The sequence below is a fragment of the Vanessa tameamea genome, chromosome 28 (genome assembly GCF_037043105.1).
Source record: "Vanessa tameamea isolate UH-Manoa-2023 chromosome 28, ilVanTame1 primary haplotype, whole genome shotgun sequence".
NCBI lineage: Eukaryota > Metazoa > Arthropoda > Insecta > Lepidoptera > Nymphalidae > Vanessa > Vanessa tameamea.
The window spans coordinates 4,008,367-4,033,349 of NC_087336.1; the positions used below are offsets into that span (position 1 = coordinate 4,008,367).

At 33.6% G+C, this 24,983-nt stretch overlaps 1 protein-coding gene across 1 annotated transcript in view; it reads right to left on the reverse strand.

Moving 5' to 3' along the window:
- LOC113391876 (ephrin-B2a) overlaps positions 1–24,983 on the reverse strand; it is a 259,093-nt gene that overhangs the window by 221,400 nt on the left and 12,710 nt on the right. The gene's annotated exons all lie outside the window — the stretch shown is intronic.

Sequence of the window (24,983 nt, forward strand, 5' to 3'; positions counted from 1 at the left end):
GTCATCTTGAGTCATATTAACTATATATTTCGTTCCAAATTCAAATTATTTTATATTCTCACTTGTCAAATATTTCTAGTAATTTCTTTACATAAGTTTATTATCAGCGTTTTCGAAATTCAAATTAAGAATTTTCTTTTCGAACTGAATTAAATTTGATTCTTTTCATTATTAGGGAGCGAATTGTCGATGTTCCAATTTTGAAATTTTGATATTGTAATCTTTTATATTAATAGCGTAAACCGATTTTTGTCCCAGTGATTATGGGACGATAGCTGCACATAAAAAATCGGTTATGGTCTCATATTGAAGAGCTCCAGCCGTAGATGTGCAGGAAGATAAAGAGGATTCTTAATTGCAATTTACTAAATTGATTACATTTAATTTTAGAGAGCGGAAAAAAACAAAAATAAAGTAAATTGTAAAATAAATATTGGACAACATCACATACATTAATCTGATCCCAATGTAAGTAGCTAAAGCACTTGTGTTATGGAAAATCAGAAGTAACGACGGTACCACAAACACCCAGACCCGAGACAACATAGAAAACTAATGAACTTTTTCTACATCGACTCGGCCGGGAATCGAACCCGGGAACCTCGGAGTGGCGTTACCATGAAAACCGGTGTACACACTACTCGACCACGGAGGTCGTAAAATTGTTACAATTGTAAAATTGTTATCGACAGACTCCAATTGTAATTTAACTAATGTATACTATTTGGAAAATAGATTCTACCGAGAAGAGCCGGCGAGAAACTCAGTAGTTAGTCTTTTCCACCATTTTATTATAAAGTATGTCAGTAAACAACAATTTTTTTTTTTTATTTCCTGCCAAGAAGTCAATACATTACTAAATACACGATTTTTATCAAACTCAAACTCAAACTCAAATTCCTTTATTCAATATAGAAGCATTACACTTACTCATTGATAGTCAAATTAAACACTACCGCCGGTTCGGAAAAGGAAACACCCTGACCTGAGAAGAGCCGGCGAAAGAAACTCAGCGGGTCTTTTTTTTTGTCAATCTAATTAAATACATATATTTAATATGAATAGAAGCAGCCAGGAGGCGATCGTTTCATTCCCAAGGTGTGCTATCAATCATAAACTCACTAATTGTATAGAACCCTTTCGCACACAAGCGTTGCTTAACAAATTTTTTTTTTTAATTTGGCAACAGAAGCATTTTGTATGCTTTCTGGGATCCTGTTGTAAAACCGTATACATTGCCCCACAAAAGAGTTACTGACTATGCAGTCGAATCACATTTTCTCATATAATATTTTTCCGTACATACAAAACGTTACAGAATATATATTGAGAAGCAACAGTTAATATCTTGATATCTTTAAATTTATACCTTAATTATTCTTTGGCTCCTAGGTTATACTATCCACTAGACTACACTAGACTAGCCCAGATAGTGTTTACCTCACAATTTTTAAAATACATTACAATAATAAATAATTACAAATTTTATTGATCAATAATATATTTTAAAATAATTAAACAATTATTTAATTAAAAAAAAAAAACAAATCGATCAATTACAATAATTTTTAATTTGCCTTAATTATCAATGTTTTTTTTTTTTTTTATATGAGATTTAAATTTTTTATTAATCCAAGTTAAAAATATCCGAGAATCTTATTATAAAAACGAATACCGTGCGTGCGTTATTAATATTTCTTTTGTTTTATTTTTATTCTCAATACTTTATTAATATTACTTTTGATTAATATTTTTTTATTATTGTTGACTCTCGAATTACCCAAATACGTCACTAGTGCCTGCTTTATGAATAGTCATTGTTTTAATACAATACAGCTTATGTGGTTTATGAGTTAACAAAAAAACCCATTTTACAATGATTACTCACGTTCATTCAGTGAGAATGAAAGCTGAAATGACTCGTTGGTTAAAAGACGCGAATCAGCAACGCAGGTTGCAAATTCAAATCCAGCCACCACTGAATATCATTAGGTAACCTGCAACTGTTAGGTGAAAATGTCATTTGTGTTCACCGTGAAGGAATAGGCTGTTCATAATTTCGAAACCTCCCCAAGAGACTTTTGCCCAACAGTGGGTCATTTACGAGCTGTAACTTACATAAATAAACATAGTTGGATTTTTCATATTAATGTGACTTATTGGTTAAATCACAGATCATAATATTTGACACTCCTTAAGTTCTATTACAGAGAATTCCTCTAAAGTTATAGGTCTTTGTGCAAACCCCTCTGGGTAGGTACCACCTATTCGTTATATTCTAGCATCAAGCAGCTATTCGATCAAGCAAAAATATTTGGTAGTGTTTTGTTTCGACTAGACAGCCAAAATAACTACAGGCAAAATGGCCAAAACATCTCATCCCAAGGTTGTTGCCGAAAAGGCATTGTAGAGGAGGGTATATTTCTTACAGTCATAAAAACTCGGAATATCAATCAAAAAACGAAAAAGATCTGCATCCGAAAATTCGTAAATCTTAATATATAAAGAAACTATAAATAAAACAATTAATAATTATAAATACTAACGTACAGACCACACACAATCATTAAACAGCTGTTTAATATAATCCATAATTAATACTGTCGTATCATTATTTGTTAAAGTCCTTTAATAAATCGCCCGGCGCCATCTTTGAAACTTGTAATATGGAAAAAACGACATCCGTACAACACTAAACGCCTGCTGAGCTCAATTAATTATTGTATATGTATATTTTGACATATATGAGAATTATAATATGTACGCGAGCAAGGACGAGAAGGCTATCAGCGTCTGAGACAGTAGATCTTCTTAACGCTTTCTCAAGACTTGACTTGCGAACGCTTTAAATCGTGTATACTCAAATTCAAATCATATAGAATTTCTTCATATAAATATATGCTTAATATTAATTTGTATGATACGATCTTGAATAGTCGTTATTAAAGATTATCAAATGTAAAACTGTTGTACGGAATGTAGATTCTACCGAACGACTAAAAGATTCAGTTGCTCTTTTCCACCAATGATACTACACAGTATGTTAAACATTCAAATTCAAAATCAAACACTAACTACACGCATTTTTATCAGCAACTAGAGTGCAGGCATCGGACGAGTGCTATTTATTAACAAAGAAAATTTTATTATAATGCCAGCTGTGCCAGCGGATTTATCTGGATAAGGGACTGTTCGTTATATAGAATGTTTTAAACAAGTCGTAGCTTCATCAGTCATCATACAACAGATATAGACGACTTTTAATCCCAGAAAGTAATGCACGAAATATTTTAATATATTTATTTCTATAATCTGTAATATTTATATATGCTTAAAACCAATGATAATTTTAGTGCGATTCTGTAAGAACTCACTTCGTATCTCGCTCGTGAAATGTCGACAACTAATTTACAGTAATATGCTATTTTGATACGTGCGTGCATTTTATAATTATTAAAATCACTGTCGCATATCAAATTCTGACATTTCACAGACGTGTTGCGAGGTGAGTTTCGATTTTATTATTACAGAATAGCCCTACTACCGTGCGATTCTGGAAGATTTCACTTCGTATCTCACTCGTTATTGACAAATTTTGATATTCGACTTGCGTTAGAACGCCCTCTTTTTACATCTATCCTATATTTGTTTTAAATTATTATAGTCAATATCGTATATCACAATTTCGATTTCAAATTCGTGTTCTGCGGTGAGTTTCGAGTTCGTTCTTCCAGAATACCTCTACTGTATTCCGGTTTAAAATTTATTTCCAAACAGGATATAATAAATTTCGTTGTGAATAATTATTATCAATAAACGAAGGAATTTAATTAGTACTCAAATGTAACTACTGACTTTCTTGCCGGTTCTTCTCGTTGAGATCTATAAACCGAACCGGTTCACCGTTAACCATAACGCAGACAGATGTTTGTACCATATAAAAATATCGAATGTTTATTAAGTCAACAATAGATCAATTAAACAATTAAAAGCCTTAGAGATTTGGAGTTCATTCCACCACGCTTCTCCAATGCGGGATAATACACATGTATCAGAATTTCATTAAAATCAGACATGTACATGTTCCCATGTTGTTTTTCTTCATCACCGATCACGAAATTTATATTTATATTTATCAAAAACATTTAACAGAAGTAACAATCTTAATACACGCTATTACGTCAAGATTAAATTAAATTACGTCTTTAGCTCGAAGTGTTGCAGTTTATTTTCATATAAAACTTTAAGTTTAAATAAATAAATACATATTGGACAACATCACATACATTACTCTGATCCCAATTTAAGTAGCGAAAGCACTTGTGTTATGGAAATCAGAAGTAACGACGGTACCACGAACACCCACACACAAGGCAACATAGAAAACTAATGGACTTTTTTCTACATCGACTCGTCCGGGAATCGAACCCGGGACCTCGGTGTGGCGTACCCATGAAAACCGGTGTACACACTACTCAACCACGGAGGTCGTCGACAATAAAAGAAAAATAAGTTAATTTAAATTTGTATGAATCACAACACAATAAGCAAAACGCAAATTCAGTGCATCTGTAGTTTCAGTAGATTATGATTCGTCTGTATTTTTTTAGGGTTCCGTAGCCAAATGGCAAAAATAAAGGAACCCTTATAGATTCGTCATGTCTGTCTGTATGTCCGTCCGTATGTCACAGCCGCTTTTTTTCAATTAGATTTGATTGTCACTGTATGACCATGGGTTAGTAATAAAATTATTGTTGACTTTTTTTGTTAACTCATATACGACGTCAGTTACACCAATAATTTTTACGTGATAGAAGAATCTAGACAAATCGGTAAAACAGTGACCTATCTAAAAGTAAAGTAGGTACTATTGACGGTTTTGGGTATTTGGCTGAACCGGCAGCTCTTTAAACAGAGGAATAACGTACTTCATATCACATGGGCTAAGACTGTCAATCTTAAAAGAGACCAGCCAACTACGCAGGACACATTACCGAGCACCAGTGTTTGCGCAAACAATTCCCTTACTCCCATAATCCGATGGGATGTCAAACTCTAAAGAGTTCAGGTGCAGATCCAACGACTTTACTTATAGAATTTGAATTTATCGACAGAAAAACTCAGTAACTATTTGTTGTGCAGAACTTGCAAATAAGGACGATGAAAAAGCACCAATCTCATCTCGATACACGCCCTTCCCCAACAGTGGGATCCTAACAAACAGTGTACATTTGAGGAAAACGTGTTACGTTATCTGTTTCAAACAATAACATTATTTTCACAAATACGTTTCTTCGAATCGTCATCACCGTACGTGATTGTAGTGTGTCATTGAAGACTCGGACATCTTCTCGTTAAGGACTGTGTACTGTACATTTGACTTTCTGATTGAATTACTTGCAATGCAGATTATAATACGGAAATCAAGCTCCGCCGTCTGAACCGAGATGACCCAAAGACCCTGTGGTTAGAACGCGTTTGAGCCTAGATAAGCACCACTGAATTATCATTTGCTTAAGTGTTTATAATTCATCTCATGCTCGGCTGTGAAGGAAAACATCGTGGAGAAACCTGCATTTGTCTAATTTCAACGAAATTGTGTATTCACCAACCCGCATTCGAGCAGCGTGGTGGAGTATGCTCAAACCTTGTCCTCAGAGGGAGAAGTGGGAAATTTATTGGCTGTTACTGTGAAGCTACGGAGTCTAATGTTAATGTCGGGCTAATGTGATTATTAATTTTATTTATGAATGACTGTTTGATTGAAGGATGAGTGAATACTTATGTTTGGACACACATACTTGTGCGCTATAATAGGACATGTGTAGATTTATTTTAATTTTATCATTAACATTTCAATGTTTACTTTGTATAGAACATTTTTTTTTAATTAAATATTTTAAGTACGTTTTTGGTATTTAACAAAAACTATAAATGCTTCTATAGGAATTTATTTTGCATCTTTCTTTTAATGAAAAACTTGAGTATCAAATGCCCTGCCCGCAACACGAACACAAACCCGATGTGTCTACACAGCGCGTGTCAAAGTATATCCTGTCAAATATTAGTCATTTGTTAATATAACGAACCTCAAAAACACCGCCCTGTGGGAACATAACGCGAAAATACATAACTTTCAATAGATACGTTACAGATAACATATCTATTTATCTATCTATCTTACCTTACATTCCTGTACATGAGTCACATCATATGAATAGATAGGACTGACAAATGGGCCATCTATAGACCTGATGGTAAGTGGTCACCATCTCCCACAGACTGGCGCTGTAAGAAATAAGCTACTTCTTATGTGGCTACTACACAATTGACAACTGAAATATTATGTCCCTTATGTCTGTAATTACACTGGCTCACTCAACCACTACATACTTTACAGCTCCATATGGCTGTTTAGCGGTAAAAAAGAGATAGCTACTAGGGCGTTTTAGTTTTCGAATGAAAAAAATGTTACGTCCTCTGTGCTTTTATTTACACTAGCTTACTCACCCTGAAGACCAGAACCGTAAATGTCTGGTCCCAGAAAGTTATACTTCTACCCCATGAATCTTCACGACAATAGAACTACGATTAATTTTATTTATTGATTAACTTACTTTTAATTCCCATGGGATTTTTAATAAAATTTTGTCATTCACAATTAATTATTCTCAAACTTTGTTAATTTATTACCAAATGGGTTTCCTACCACAGCCTCATTTTTATATATCACGTATTATTATATAAATACCACTTTAGCCAATTTCCCATTTTTGATATTGATATCAAATGGATATGGTTCGAGTTTAACCAATTTCCTAACGAATATACTGCAAATGGATACTAAAATGATTTTCGCTAAATAATAGTAACATGAAATAAACATGAATATATAATTAGGAAATATGTTTAACCCTTTAATGGAACTAAAATAGGTTAACACTTCACACAGCCGACATTAGCCGGTCATCTAATTCTTGCAAACGCTGTGTTTCCAACAAATCCAAGCATAATTTTCCTGCCGTTATGTTTCAAACGAATCTCTACTTTAAATTCTAACGCATAAAGATCGAAGTCCTTTGTACGGAATCAAACAAAGAGTTCTCTATATACATTCAAAACATTTTCCGCTTTAGAAGCAAGCAAATAAAGTTCAAATTTCAGTAAGTTGAGACTGTAATAATGGACGCTGGTATTAGTGTACCGTTATATTGAATTTTGGTCTCTATTTTTATAAAATTAAAGAACAATTTCCTTTGTATCAAACGTGGGTATTTATTTTGTTCTAACATTGTTGTTTTTAAGTAAATATTAAATGGCTGACTTTTGCCCGTGATTTTACTTGGAAGATTTTCAAAACAAATGTTTTGTCTTGCATTTTTTTTTATAATAATATGCGGCATGTTTGAATTTCTAGGAAATGAAGTCCAGGAAATATCTATTTCATTATATATTAGATTGTCAGACCCAGATCCCAAGATCCTGGATTCAAATCCCGGAAACAAATTGTGTCAAGATATGTGAGGATGTTTTTAATAAAGTAGGAATACTATTGCGTCACAATATATTTAAAACAATATTAGGTATATTCACAGTAGCCTTGATCACTTTGATAAAATCAGTGATAATCATTGTATGTGCACAAGAAGTAAGGATAAGCTTAGAACGCCAAGTTTCCGACTCCGCAAAGTCAATAAATCATTCTTGGGGTAACGTATCCGCTTCTATAATAAAATTCCACAGACATTTTTAACTTTGCCGTTTCATAGATTCAAGTCAATTGTAAAAAATACATTGGTAAAGAAGGCATATTATTCGATACAAGAGTATATTGATGATAAAAAAGCTTGGAGTTAATGCTTGCTGACTTCCAGGCAGGAGACATAACATACATATATAATTGTATTTAACTGACATGACTACTATACATACTACTTCTAGAGTAACTACTGAGTTTCTTGCCGGTTCTTCTCGGTAGAATCTACATTCCGAACCGGTGGTAGCTTTACTTTAAATAGTTTGTTTAATGACGATTCAAAACTGCTTGTAAAAGCCTACTTGAATAAAGTATATTTTGATTTGATTTTATATTTCCAGCAGCCGCTTCCGGCTTGTAATTTGTCAATACTTAACTTACGCCCTTACCTTGGAAAGCACGTACAACTATGATCCTGATTCATTTCCGGTTTCGTATGTGTCCATTCGGATTATGAGAGTATCGGAATATTTGACGGTACTCGTGTTTGCTCATTTGAGTACTATATTATGACCTAGTTCTCTAGTCTCTTTGGAATGGACGTCGAGACTGGAATCGACTACATAACATAAACATAGATAATCAGCCTGTAAATTTCCCACTGCTGGGCTAAGGCCTCCTCTCCCGTTGAGGAGAAGGTATGGAGCATATTCCACCACGCTGCTCCAATGCGGGTTGGTGGAATACACATGTGGCAGAATTTCGTTGAAATTACACACATGCAGGTTTCCTCACGATGCTTTCCTTCACCGCCGAGCACGAGATGAATTATAAACACAAATTAAGCACATGAAAATTCAGCGGTGCCTGCCTGGGTTTGAACCCGAAATCATCGGTTAAGATGCACGCGTTCTAACCACTGGGCCTAAGAAGACATTATTATTTAATAGTTAAAAGTAACCGTAAATGTCAGGCCCGTCTCAACCCAGGGTGAAGGTTTCGCAAATAACCCGGGCGCCACGCGTCGGAGCTTCACTGATTTGGGCCATTAGTGAGGCGCCCCAGAACGTCTTCAAAAAGCTCTTCTGCGAGGATGGGAGATCGCCAGGACCATTGCTAGCACACGGGCGCTTGTTATTCTAAATTTGTAATTTTGTTATGTACACTTAAACGAGTGGACTTTTCAACAAATCTCCACAAACGTGTTCTCCGTGCCTTTAGTGTATTTTTCTATTGTTTCAAGTTTAGTTGTTTAATGTACTTGCTTGTTTTAATTTTCCTACGTCACATTAAAAATCACAGAATTATTTTAATTGCATTCAGTGTTTTTGTTTCGCGAATTATTTTCTGATGCAGAAGTATTTTACCAGTTGTCATCAGGTACTGTTATGTTTATGAATTATACATTGTAATGTATAATATAATTGTTTAGTGTATATTGTATATTATATAATTTACCTTCTCGGAAGAACCAATATTTCCATTTAGTGGTAGTTTTACATTTTATTTTTACTTTTGTCGTTAACGTCATCATCATCAACCCATGTTAGCTGAACTCTGGCTTCCCATGACACGCCTCTGAGCTCGATACAGCTTTCCTCCTCCATAACCTGACCGCTTACTTACGAATATTATCACCAAACCTTTTTACAGAACGCCTTCCTACGTTTGCCGATAAGAATTCTCCATTAAAATGAAAAAAAAAAAAAAAAAACAAACACTGACCTGCAATAAGTAATTCTAACACTTCCACATGCCTGTAGTTACACTGGCTAACTCATTGCGGACTTAGCGCTAAAATAAGTGATGAGTGGGTGCTACTTGACTTTATAGTTCTAAACTCTATAAAAAAAAACAAACATGGATACAGCCTAAATAGAAGTAACATACAGTTTCGGCAACCTTATCACTACATCGACTCTTCCGGGCAACCAACGATGTAGGATATATCATAGCATATGAAATAGGTGGTTCTTTATTAATAAATATAATAAAATTAATCTTTAACTAAAATTAATAAATAAAGGTAAATATAAAATAAACATATTCATCATACATACATAATGACCACCGATTTCTATCCAGTTAACCATTATGCCTCATTTAAGTTGTAAAATAATTATAAATAACACAGACATACATTCCGTAAATATTTCATTGATAATATTACCAATACAAAAGAGATCTACTTGACTAAATAAAATAGATTTAAAGTTTTTCTTTTGTATATTTTTCTTGTAATAAATAAAGAATCGGGAAACGATATCAATCGTAATAGGATGTTGAGGTCGACCCTTTATAATAAATTGGTTCCGTATAAGGAATAACCATGAAAAAATGTACAAAGGTGTAACATATATTATTACTCACAAAAGTATTAGGATATTTGTATCCGCAAAAATTTTGACAGTTAAAAAGTGCTTCTAACAGCCGATTTTAAGCATGTTTGCAACGTTATAGGTCATGTAATTTCCCAGACACGTTATCAGGAGTAAGAACATAGGGGACCTGACGTCTGACCCCTCATTACGTCGAAGTCGTAAACTAGTTAAGTATGTTTTGGTTTAGTAGTTTTGTTCTCCTCGTTTATTAGTAGATATATATGTGTTGAGTGATAGTTTATTGTTTAACATAGTTTTAAAGCTTACGAATAACTGCCTGTTAATATAGCCCCCTTAGCTGGATTTCACCCCTTTTTTCTTGAATATTATTTCACCGTGCTGATCTATTTTTCAACCTGCTTCGTTAAATTTGAACTCACAGTCTTCCGTTATAATTCATGTAGTCTAACCACTGGGTCAACTGTATTTTGAATTTATAAGTTACCGGTTAAACCTTATATGATAAAACATAGGCATTTTATAAAAATGGAAGACGGAAAAACGGAATCCAAAATATGAATATCCTTTAACATCTACGCAAGGTACCGTGTCATTTGGTCATAGTCTTATACCGATAAGTTCAGTAACATTTACGTGATTGACGCACAAATGAAGAAAAAATTAAAATATATAGACGAATTTAACAAAAAATATTTATATGGCATTACCAAGATATCCAAAATAGCGCGATTTTAAGGCTTGCACAACCACTCTGTGGAACCAGTTTTCGCCGGCGGATTTTCCGAATCGATACACCTTGGGAACATTCAAGAAAAGAGTCTACTTATTAATTAACGCCCAACGCCTTTAAACCCCCGGGTGTTGCAGATGTACGTGGATGGTGATAGTCAGTTTCCATTAGGTAAGTCTCCTCGTTTGCTACCAATTCCATAAGGAAAATTTGAATTTATATATTATTAATTTGTTTGTGGAACCCTAAAAATATCAATCCTTCAATATAAACATAGCACAGTAAAGTAATTCTTATGTAAATTGTATACGGTACGAAATTCGACAAACCTCAAAAAATGTGAACTCTTGTAAACCGAATTGCCTTAGTTTGCGGCGAAAATAATTTTATCGACTCGAAATTCATTTTCGTCGGATTAAAACGATATTTTTCTACTCGACTACGTCATAACATTGAGGATACTGTGTTTATTATTTATTTATATTTTTATTTTTGGTAAAGAGGCCTAGAGCTGAGATGGCCCAGTGTTTATAACGCGTGGATCAAAACCGATGATTGCGGGGTCAAACCATGTGCTTAATTTGTGTTTATAATTCATCTCATGCTCGGCGGTGAAGGATAACATCGTGAGGAGACCTGCATGTGTCTAATTTCAACGAAATTCTGCCACATGTGTATCCACCAAGCCGCAATGTAGCAGCGTGGTGGAATATTCTCCAAACCTCCTCAAAGGGAGAGGAGGCCTTAGCCCAGCATTGGGAAATTAACAGGCTGTTAATGTTGATAATTAAGAGACGCTTAAATCGATTTCATAATTACTTGCCTGCCATTATTTAAATGTCTAGATAGACTACCAAAGCTGAGAACGCGAGAAAATAGTTTACAACAGCTGGACACTAAGTACACGCACACTAGTAAAGTCTTATGACGTTTGGCGAGTGTCAAGCGTAGCTGTCACGCACACAGAGAAAATAAAGTTGGTTCGTTTGTTTTAGTTATTTTTTAGTGATATAATATGATCTAAGGCTTCGCTGAACTTACTATGTTTCGTACTACTTCGAACGGATAAAAAAAATTGAGATAATTAAAGACAGCCCATTGCCCCCCTATTTACTTTGAATTTTTCAAAAATCCTTTTAAAAATCATTTGTATTTTATATTATTTCATATATAGTATATATATTTATCTAGTGATAATAAGTATATATAATATACTCATATGATTATATGTGTAAAGTATGTTTATATTGATATATATTTATTTATCTATCTATCTATTTGTTTTCGAGGAGGTAGAACTTAACACTCACTAACATAATTATATATTTATATTTCCAAATCTATTAAATTAATAGTTTGACTAATCTAGAATTGAACCCACTTGACGTCACAACTCAACCATTGAGTCATTGGATCTAAAGCGATAACTGTTCCATGACCCTAATATCTCGGACCGAATCGTTATCGACATTTCGCAACATAATCGATTTTAGCGCGAACTCGATTACGATTACATGAATCGATTAAGTTTTTTATTGACCAGTTATTTCCTAACACTAAGCTAGACTTCCTACATAGGCTTCCTTGATTAAATCGCCTGTGAAATATGACTAAAATAATAACATGCTGTAACTAAACTAATATTTTTACTGCGTATCCGTCTGGCTTTTACGAAGTACATACACTGTTCAAAAACTGTTTCATCGGTTTAAAAATCTTATTAAAGTTATTATTATTAATAATGAGGTTTAACTTAAAAGTTCAAGTAACGTACACTAATTAAACATATAATATTTGTATGTAAAGGCTTTTATGGATATAACATATGATTATGGATATCGACGACTTCCGTGGTCGAGTAGTGTACACCGGTTTTCATGGGTAGTCCGAGGTCCCGGGTTCGATTCCTGGCAGAGTCGATGTAGAAAAAGTTCATTAGTTTTCTATGTTGTCTCGGGTCTGGGTGTTTCTGGTACCATCATTACTTCTGATTTTCCATAACACAAGTGCTTTAGCTACTTACATTGAGGTCAGAGTAATGTATGTGATGTTGTCCAATATTTATTTATTTAAAACATATCTTCCAATAATGATCAAGTCTGACCTACACTTAATAATATTAATATCGAGTGTACAGTTATCAGATATATTAAGAATTTTATATCGAAATATATAATTAAAAAAACCGCTACGTAACTGTTTTAATAAAAATATATACTAATATTATAAGTGAAAAATCAACAGACAGACAGTCTCTCTTCCACGGTCAAACCTCTGAAACGAATTCGATGAATTTTCGTATCAAGCAAACTCGAAACTCAAGGAAGGACAAATGCTTTGATATGCCCTAACATAACGACCAAATCCAAAGCAAATCGGCGAGTAACAACTAGAATATATTAATTTAATTAAATATACGTATTCAAAAACCCCATTGGTACCGTACATCGGTATTCGATGTCAACACTTGTAGCCTTAAAACTATACAATAATAATTACAAGAAATTGGCATTTACAAAAAGTAACTACAGTACCAATAGTTATTTCTACTACAGGCATCATCCCGCAACAACTACATCAGTCACTTAAAGCGCTTGACTTGCCTTCACATACATTTATTCAGTTACAGAAAGCTGCAATACTGAACACGTGTAGGATAGTGCGAAAATGTATGCAATCAGATAAAGATAATATTACATTGCCAAACCATCGCAATTATTAAAATTTTAGAATACGACCCAGATGATGCTCACTTGACTTTGGTCCGTGATCATTACTTACCGGTGTACACCGAGATTTGAAATATTTAAACGATAATAATAATAATTTATTTATCTACACACCCAAGAAAACCAAAGTACATAATTTTTATGCTTATTAACTAAATATAGGGCTTTCACATTATCACCAAAAAATAGCGGACCTCTGACCCCGAAACGAATGTAAATTGTCATATCAGAGTCTATTCCTCAACAATTCATTGCACACTAGATTTCTAAATAGGACATAACTTCAAAAGTGTTGTAAAAAAAACAAAATTACATATAAAAATATATAAAAGAAACAAAAATCAGGTACATAGCATAGCATAGCATAAACATTCGTTTTTTTTGCGATAAGTGGATTGTCGCGGTAAGTGTATATAGATTATCATAAATAAATAAGTACACTTTTTTATAGAGTTTGTGACAAATGATCAACTTCATGGTAAGTGGTCACAAACATTGTAGACATTGGCGCTGTAACATATATCAAACATTCCTTACAACGCCCATGTGGCTCCAACATTGGGAGCTAAGATGTTATGTCCCTTGTGCCTGTAGTTACACTGGCTCACACACCCTTCAAACCGGAACACAACAATACTGAGTACTGATGTTTGGTGGTAGAATATCTATTGAGAGGGTGGTACTTACTCAGACGAGCTGGCACAAAGCCCTACCACCAAGAAGACCACCTTTCCTAGATGAAAGAAAACAAGAATTTTGAGTTGAGTTGCGTTGTAAGTAATGGTTAATATTTCTTACAGCGCCTTTGTCTATGGGCGGTGGTGATAACTTACCATCAGGCGGCCCATTTGCTCGTCAGCCAACCTATACATAGAAACCACCTTCTTGAATATATCTCATTATTTATGAAAACCGCATTATATTTTAATAGATTTAAATGAACAGACGGGAAGCGACTTTGTTTTTAAACCAAGTAGAGATCTATCTTATGTATTTTTGAGGTCCTTACAGTAAATAAATGCTTAGTTTTATTATATAGAGCATAACGTAATATAATTTACTTTAATAAAAAAATAATACAAGTTATCCATGGTCTTTGTGAAATGTTACCCAAAAACATTAAAGAACGTCAAGTTAACTTTTTAAATTCAGCATTTTATAAACGGGATAACATTTAAAATTGTAATACGTTAAAATGAATTGAATTAATCCTTTTTGAATTAAACTACTTTATTAGTCATGGATAAGAAACAAAAAAAAAAATTATGCCAAATAAAATTTGTAAATATACCATTCTAAACTCTAAATACAGGATAATAAGTCTTCATTTGCCTTGTGATCTTGTTTCCTTTTTCGTATGATATGTTAAAGCTGCACGTTCAAGCCAAATTGTTCCTTAGCACGTTGATAATGATGATCAGTATCGTGTGTACAATAGTTCTGAATTAAAAATCACTTTTATAAGAAGCTAAATATATTCTAATGTAATTCTTCAATGAATAGAAGCAAGCAACAGCGGGGTTCGATTTTTGAAATAATGAATTACCATTTGACATTGCATTGAGATACATTTCATAGTCGAGACAATCATTGGAGATTCGAGTCCAAACAATAATTCTTACATAAATAATCAATTTTAATTTAATAATTCGTGAACCACTATATTATAAAAAATATATTTTCACTTGATGGTAGAACCTCGTTCAAGTCTATCAACATAGTCTGCCTGGGTAGGTATCACCCCGTATACATATAATAAAATTGGAGTGTCTGTTTGCAATAAAATAACCGCTTTTTACTAAATGCATATGTATGTATATATGTTACATATACCAAAATAACATTTTTTACAATTTTTGTCTGTATGTTTGTCTATCTGTTTGTTCCGGTATTTTCGAATTATATTTAAAATAATAAAAAATTCCGTTGTGTTCCGGTTTGAATGGTGAGTGAACCTGTGCAACTTCAGGCACAAAAGACAATGTTGGCAATTGTTGATATGTATTTCTTACAGTGATAATATATATGGGCGTTGGCGATTACTTATAACCATGTGGCCTATTTGTCAGTCTGCCTACCTAATTAAAAAGTACTAACCTTTACGTGTTTGTCAGGAAAGGCAGTTGAACACTGCTTCGATGTTCGATGACCTTGACCTTGTTCTAGCTATATACCTAACTTTTTAAACGAATAATTGCCTAATTCAAAGCCTCTTTGAATGTATAAATGTCGGTATGTTTGTTCTCTTTGAGCTCTTAAACTATTTATCCGATTGTCATGAAACTTTGGTGAGCTGTTCTGCGTTTACCTTTGCTAGGTTCCTGGCAAGAAAAAAAATATTTCTTTGTGTTTCTATTTGGATATTAAACGTTTTTTGTTTAACTTTAATCTAAGCGTGAAACGGGATTTGTAAATTGTCTTGATATATATACCTTATCCCAAAAATAATATAGTACTATACACTCACGAAGTCGCGTAACGTCACGTCACGTCAAATTACATCGGCGTTTTAATAAAAATAAATTAAACGAATATAGTCTAATTAGTATTTTTTGCTGACTTTAATTTTAGTCGCATTACACGTATATTTTTGATGATGTTTTCTTTCACCGCCGATCACGAGATGAACTATAAACACAAATTAAACACATGAAAATTCAGTGTCTTGCCTGGGTTTGAACCTACAACCACCGATTAAAACGCTCGCGTTCTAATCACTGGGCCATTTCGGCTCACTGTTGCATATTCGATTTATATTCATACATATTTTGTATGACTCATACAGAGCTAATGCAGTCAATGTATGTTGTTATGAGGTCCTGATTCAAAGTATGAGGTAAATGGGCTTTGGTATTTCGAGGCCTTTAGCTTTGACCGTAGCTTTATTGTGATATCACTGTATATGTCACTGTAAAAGCTCGAACTACTGTAAATCTTAAGATTTAAGAGTAAGTGTTGGCATTTACCGACATAAGTTGGTAAATATAAGTATATCTGAAAATGTGACGGTTTTTTCGGGCTTTTACGATTCGAATTCAGTATATGCTAGGTTTTCCCGCTGTCAGCTGGTAGATGTTGGTTTTAGGAATAGAACAATGAGTAATTCTTGTTCATTTATTTCAATAACTGTTAGTGAAAACCTTAGATATTAATATATAGGTTCCAAACGATATTCATTAAATAACTAATCTTAACCTATTTCAATTATTTTCATTTCGGATATTATTTTATAACACGTTATGACATAATTTTTTTCAACATTTACCGCGCCTGTAATGTAAATCCTAAGATTTACCAAGTGAATGGTTACCTTTTTGTACATTTACCAATAAAAATCGGTAAATCTTAGGTTTTGCTGGAAAATCTTAGGATTTACAGTAACATATATATTTAAATGTCGGCAACATTGAATTACTAATTAAGCCCAGTGGACCAAATTAGTTCAATGATCGATTTTTTTATTGCCTCGTTGGTCTAGTGTTCATACATAAGGCTGCAGATCTCCTGTCCTGGGTTCAAACCTCAGGTCGAGCTGGAGTTGCTGGAGTTTGGTAGTTGGTAGTGTACACACCCGTGTCTCAGATAACACGTTAAGCCACTCCTGTGCTGGAACTCTTTCCGGTCGTATTTATCGTCCCATTGGATTATAGGACTGAGTGAATAGAGAGCCCCTGTGTTTTCTCACACCCTTGTGGACTCTAATATGTCCTGTGTGCTTGGATGATTTTTTTTTTCTTATGATTGACAGCCGTGAGCGAAATCGGTGAGGACAATCTTATATTTTTATGTTTGCTTTTTTTTTTTTTTAATTTATATCGGCCCAAAGTGGGTTAAGTTGATCATTATGAAAGTTTAGTCATAAATGTGAATAAACGTTACCGTCTGAATGTTTTATTTTAATATACAATTAATTATAATAAAATTTTCGTTGCACATTAAATTCTTAGTGATGATTTAAATAAAAATTAATTAGTCACTTTTATTAATATTAATCACCCACAATGACGGACTAAATGTTTGCTTTGTGATCTCATATTTCTTACACTACACTAAACACAACACTTTACTAATCTTATACAAACTTTTTTAAATACAAGTTAACTTGAAATATTTTCAGTCAAAACCGTAATAGGTTTTTTTTTTTTTTAATGAATACTCTGAATTCTTTTCAATTAGATTAATGTTTCTATAGACTTCTTAACCGATGATTTCGGGTTCAAATCCAGGCAAGCACCACTGAATATTTCATGTGCTTAATTTTTGTTTAAAATTCATCTCGTGCTCGGCGATGAAGGAAAAAATCGTGAGGAAACCTGCATGTGTATTCCACCAACCCGCATTGGAGCAGCGTGATGGAATATGCTCCAAACCTTCTCCTCAAAGGGAGAGGAGGCCTTAGCCAAGCAGTGGGAAATTTACAGGCTCTTGTAATGTATTGTTTGACTTATTTATTTAATTTTATTTATTCTTCTCAATTTAAACTTCGTGTAAGCTGTTAAGAATATTGATATTAATTGTAAATACTTATCGTTAATAATATCTTGAAAACAACATTAAGAAGACACGACATTATTACGAATGTTAGATACCTATTATAACAAGTACGATTCGGACTCGCGCACTGAGGGTTCCGTACCACTCGACAGATAGACAAACACACACTGATGTATGAACATGTGATGTGCTACAGGATATTGCTTCTTGCCAAGTTTCATATTTCTGGGTCAAAGGGGTTTTTTCTTTTTTTATCGCATTGGTTGGCGGACGAGCATATGGACCACCTGGTGGTAAGTGGTCACCACCGCCCATAGACAAAGGCGCTGTAAGAAATATTAACCATTCCTTACATCACCTATGCGCCACCAACCTTGGGAACTAAGATGTTATGTCCCTTGTGCCTGTGATTACACTGGCTCACTCACCCTTCTAGCCGGAACACAAAAATACAGTGTACTGTTATTTGGCGGTAGAATTTGCTTTTTATACGTTCTGTTTTCCTTTGCGCAGTTATGACAAATGCGTCATTAACAGCCATAAATTTTGAATGCGAATTAATAATTTATTTCACAGCTTTATGGAAACGTAGATCTCAATATTTGGTATTTAACTTCAACTTTATACCTATACCCTTATTCGACGACCTCCGCGGTCGAGTGTGTACACCGGTTTTCATGGGTACGCCACTCCGAGGCCCCGGGATCGATTCCCGACCGAGTCGATGTAGAAAAAGTTCATTAGTTTTCTATGTTGTGTCGGGTCTGGGTGTTTGTGGTACCGTCGTTACTTCTGATTTTCCATAACACAAGTGCTTTAGCTGCTTACATTGGGATCAGAGTAAAATAACGTTGTCCAATATTAAAAAAAAATATACGCGGTAGAGAAAAAGGTCTTGACAGACAATGTGACATCAAAGAGGTCTTATAAGAGTTCCATTATTTCTTTACAGTTGCGGAAGGAAACCAACTTTTTAGTTCGAACCCAAATATAAAAAGAAACTATACTCTATAAATCCTGCGACTCCATTTAAAGATATTATCATATTGTGTTGTCAAATCGTGACAAAAAGGATCTTCAACAAACTTGTTTTATTCAATATTATTAATGGAAATTGAATTACCTACCCATTGTTCTATACCGATCCAATACACCACTAAGCCGAAACTGTAAAAGGTATAATAAAAAAAAAACCTATAATCCCTTCAAAGAGATAGTTAAACTAAAACGTCATAATATTTTATTGTGATAATATAAACCGCGGAACCAATATAATGATCTTGAACAGACGAAACGGGAAAGAGGTTATGGGTTTGACCTTAATTTTTTAATATCTAACTAACCGTGTTTTATAAGAAATTGTTACAATGGTGTGATTGTTTTATATCTTTAAATAACATAAAATTTAACGAGTTTGTCCGTATCTAATAATTTTGAAATACGATACTTTGACAAGCGATGGTTCGTACCTTAAAATAAGGGGATAATAACTTTGGGAACCAAATACCATCAAAATACAACTGATAATTTTTAAACATAAAAACACATTAATTGACTGATTTACTATTAAAACAAAGCCTTAATTATGAAGACGCGTAATGGAAAAACGGGAATCTTTAATAATTAAGAGCGAATTATATGTTAGTTTAACGAAATAAAAAAATAATTGAAATACTAATAAAATAAAATTCGAGTCCATAAAAAAATAATCTTGTATTTTCCTTAATCCTTAGATATTTTTTCTTCAAATTTAATTGGTACCGAAAGAGAAGATTATTTCCCAAAACCGGAAAACGAGGATACAACAATCCCTCGTGTATCCCTTGGATCCAAATCCGTTCATAAAGAGTTCTGATGTAACAAACATAAAAAAAAATCCTGCTTATTTTGAAGTCGATTGATAAGTAGGATTACGTATCAAAATATATTATGTTTTAATAGTAAATACGACTGAAGTTGCTATTCCTACAAATACCAGGTTGAGTAGACTTGAGAGATTTGACAGGAGTTTTGTTTGGTTTATTTGATTTTTGGTACTAAGGCGACCCTAACATCATAAAAAATCTTTAAAACAGATCTTTACTTGGTGGTAGGGCTTTGTGCAAGACCGTCTGGGTAGGTACCACCCACTCATCAGATATTCTACCGCCAAATAACAGTACTCAGTATTGTTGTGTTCCGGTTAGAAGGGTGAGTGAGCCAGTGTAATCACAGGCACAAGGGACATAACATCTTAGTTCCCAAGGTTGGTGGCGCATGGGTGATGTAAGGAATGGTTAATATTTACAGCGCCTTTGTCTATGGGCGGCAGTGACCACTTACCATCAGGTGGCCCATATGCTCGTCCGCCAACCAAAATCATAAAAAAAACGATTTCTGATATCTTACAAAGAGAAACCTTAAAGACGTCTATTGTTAATTTTTTTCTTCTTTCCTATGTACAAATATTTTGTTATATCTATACATATAATAAAATTGGAGTGTCTGTTTGTAATATTAAAATAACCCATTTTTACTAAATGCACAACCAAAATAACATTTTTTACAATTTTTATCTGTCTGTCTGTCTGTTTGTTCTGGCTAATCTCTGGAACGGCTGAACCGATTTCGACGGGTCTTTCACTGGCAGATAGCGGATGTAATAAGGAGTAACTAAGGCTGCTTTTATTTTAGAATTATATATAGAATAAAAATAAAATCACGCTACATTTTCCAAATAACTTAAATACAAACAACGCGCACGAACTCGCGGGCACAGCTAGTCATAAATAAGTTGCTAAAATGTGTAATTCCACTGTACATAGTTTTAGTATGTAATAGAAAACATAGAAAATTCATTAGCCTTCGGGAAACATGGACGAAATAATACCGGGAAGCTGAAAAAAGATAACAGTGAATCAGACAAAAAACGAATCCGATGGCACGGTGGAATGCGGAGTATCGATCGCTAGTCGCGGATACGAATCCAACTTCAATTAATGCATTGCATACAGATACAACGGCGTTCTATTTTTTTTTTTCTAACGAGCAAAAATTTTTATTACACAATTTCTCCGAAACGTTTTTTTTTTTTTTCGCTCGCTCTGTAACATATTGTATAGTAATACTTTTCTGAAATAGATTATATTGAGTCTATGGTCTAGTGACTACATATCTATAAGGTTGCAGATCTCGAGGTTCGGCGATCATACACTGAGTCAGGCCATTAAAAAAGTTATTGAGGTTTTCATTTTTAATGATATCTGTAGGCGGACGAGCGAATGGGCCACCCGAGGTAAGTGGTCACCATCGTCGATAGACAATGGCGTTGTAAGAAATATTAACCATTCCTCACATCGCCAATGCGCCACCAACCTTGGGAACTAAGATGTTACGTCCCTTGTGCCTGTAGTTACACTGGCCCACTCACCTTTCAAACCGGAACACAACAATACTGAGTACTGTTGTTTTTGTTAGTTTTCTGTCGAGAAATTATCAATAAAATCTTCGTTTACAATCTTGTGTCACGGAAAGTATGGAAAGCCATGAGCACTTTGACTCGTTCCAGTAGTATCTGATTTTCCGTACAAGCGGATTATAAGAGCACACACATTTGTGCACTGTGTCCCACACAGTTGCAGATCTCTCTTGACAATGACCGCCGTCGCCGGAATCGGTGGAAGAACACCATCAACAATAAGAATACATTGTTGTTAACGTATTTTTTATGTACTTTCAAATTAGCATCCTAAACTAAGAAAGTAGTATGTTAGGTGATTCACTCACATAATACATATATATATATATATTTTTTTTTTACCGCCAAACAGCAATCATGTACTGATCATTGTTGTGTTCCAGTTTGAAGGGCGTCTTAGTTCCCAAGGTTGATGGCGCATTGGTGTTTTAAGGACCAGTTAATATTTCGGACAGTAGCACTGTCCGAAATATTAACTGGTCCTTAAATCCAAATTAGTTCTACAACCAGTCCTCTGCCCAAAGGTTGCCTGGAAGAGATCGCTGTTTTAGCGATAAGGCCGCCTGTTGCATTCATGCAACTTTTAAGTGTTAATCCTTAGGTATAATGTTGTATTAAGTGTTGGTACAATAAAGCATAAATAAATAAATAAATATGTGTCTAGGCCATTTCGCTACATTCAAATGGGCGTAAGATTAAAACGTATCCACTGTTCATTATTACTATACAATAGTTCTTGTAGTAACAAAACGGCAAAGATTTACTAATGTTGAAATGAGATTTTTATTAATAGGCCAAGTTAAAAATAACTGTGGTATCGTTTTATAGAAACGAATACCGTGTCCCGGGGATGTCGTATCGACTTTGCAAAGTCGGTAACTAGATGTTATTAGTTTAGCTTTCCTCTTAGGGTTTTTTTTTTTATTATGTCCGGACAGACATATGACTCTCCACCTGATGGTAAGTGGAAGTGGAGTCCAAACGCGAAGACGACCAGTACAGTCAGCTCAGGTGCCTCTACACGCCTCGTTTGAAGAAGTTTGATTGCCACCATCCTTTACATAGTCAATATGTTGCCTATCTTGGCAGCTATGATGTTGTCTCTTGTGGCTGTAGTTACACTGCCTATATATTACTGTTCGGTGATAGAAGTGGTGAGCAGATGGCAAGTCAGCGAGTTAATAATAAATTCAAACAATATTGATAATGAAAGAATTTTACTTAAATAAAAAAAATATCATTTTTCGTTTTACGTCATTAAACAGTAATGTTTGTGTATTAGGTACTAGTTGTCGCTCGCGGCTTTGTTCGTGTTTTAGATATTAGTCATCTGGGGTGGAAAAACAGCCTATGTGCTTCCTTGGAGTTCAAGCTCGCTTCATATGTTATTTTATCGAATTCGGTTCAGTGAATTAATTGTGATAGAGCAACGGATATTCAGACAGACAGACAGAATTACTTTCGCATCGCATTAGTATAGATTATGCAAATATTATACCTTGACAAAACATTGATGTAAGCTGTAGCGACAAGTCTTTGCACATTTTGAATAAGGGTCAACATAAACGTTTATTCTGAAGGATATGCAAAGAAAACTCTCAATATTTGAGACAGGAACCTCCCGGACGCCGAACCCACCGAACCATCATCACAATCAGTTAAATGGTTTAGAGACGCATAAGAGACCAACATATAAACATTCATTTTTATATATCTATACAAATTATATAAAGCTGAAGAGTTTATTTGTTTGAATGCGCTAAACTCAGGAACTACTGGTCCGATTTGAAAAAAATATTTCAGTGGTAGATCGAGCAAGGATATAGGTTATATACCATTACGCAACGACCAATAGGAGCGAAGTATTCATGTCAAATATCATATATGACATCGACACATGAAATCGGGACGAGAAGCTAGTACATATTTATATAATCGTCGATCTGTTCGGAATGTATATTCCACTGAGAAACGCCGACATTTAAACAGCATAGTTATGTTAATGAAATACTATTAAATATATATATATATTCCGCATGTTCTTTATCGTCTATATAATCTTGTATCGAATAAAAAGCCTCGTTTATAAATATTTTTTAAAGATAACATTTTAATATATTACTTAAGCAAAGTAAAAAAAATATCTACGGAATTTTGTTATGGAAACGATCCGTCTGGACCCAGAAATGTCGCATTGACTTTTCGAAGTTAGAAACTAGGTGTCATGTTTAAAATTTGTGTTTTGTTTTATTTATATAATAAAGGTAAGCTCATGGTAAGTGGTCACCACTGCCCAAAGACTGCCGATGTAAGTAATATTAACCATTCATTAGATATCCAATGCATCTTAATAAATTTACAAAAAATGTGTTTTTGTACCGTTCTTGCTTAAATCATAATAATAACTTCCAAAAATTAGACATTTTTTGCCCAAAAATTGGTGTATATAAAAGAGCAGTTCGTGATATCTTAAAATGTTAACTGTTTCTAAATTGATAATGTACTTATATGCTGTTTTTATTTTTGTTTCAATTTTAATTTTAATTGTAAATATATATATATATATTTTTTGTGTATTAGCTTTAAGTGGAAACTTGATTGATTTGTGTTTTATGTTATTTTTGTTTTATATTACAGTGTTTTTAAAATTGTTTGTTTCCCAAATAAATAAATAAATAAAAAATAAATAAAACCTTACATACATCTTAGCTTCCAATATTGGTGCGCAACATTGGAAGCTAAGATGTTATGTCCCTTGTGCCTGTAGTTACACTGTCAATAAATACTTCTTGGGACAAGGCATTCGTTTCTATAATAACATTCCTTCACAGATATTTTTAACATTGTCGATTCATAAATTTAAATAATTTGTTAAAAAGAATTCATTAATAAAATAAGCATATTATTCAACACAAGATTATATAGATGATAAAAAAGCGCGGAGCTAATATAATTGACTTCGAGGCAGGATATACATATATATATATATTTATATACATATATAATTGTATTTAACTAACATCACTTTGTATTTTAAATGTTGAAACAAACTACTGAGTTTCTTGACGGTTCATCTCTTTACTTAATATAGTTTGTAAAATGACGATTCAAAAGTGCTTGTAAAAGCCTACTTGGATAAAGTATATTTTGATTTTGATGTTAACTGGAAATAAGAAAACCTACTCAAATAGTATAACCATAGCGATTTTGTCGACCTATTGATCATTCAGAAGGTATTATTTGGTAAACTCGAGTCGATTTTTGTTAATACATTTTTTATACCTTGTAAATTTTATGATTAACATATTTTAATAAATTGATAATGCTTCGAATCTTAAGTAACATCTGCTATTAGGTAAATTGTTTGAGACGTTTTAAGTACATTTTTTTTTTTAAATTATTTTATGTTGTACTTTCAGAAAGACTGGAATATCTTTGAGACAAAATATTGTATTTTAAGTTTTTTTTTCTTATTTATTCAGCTTTATACGGCTACGATGTATACACAATTTTTAGATTCAAAAACAATCATAAA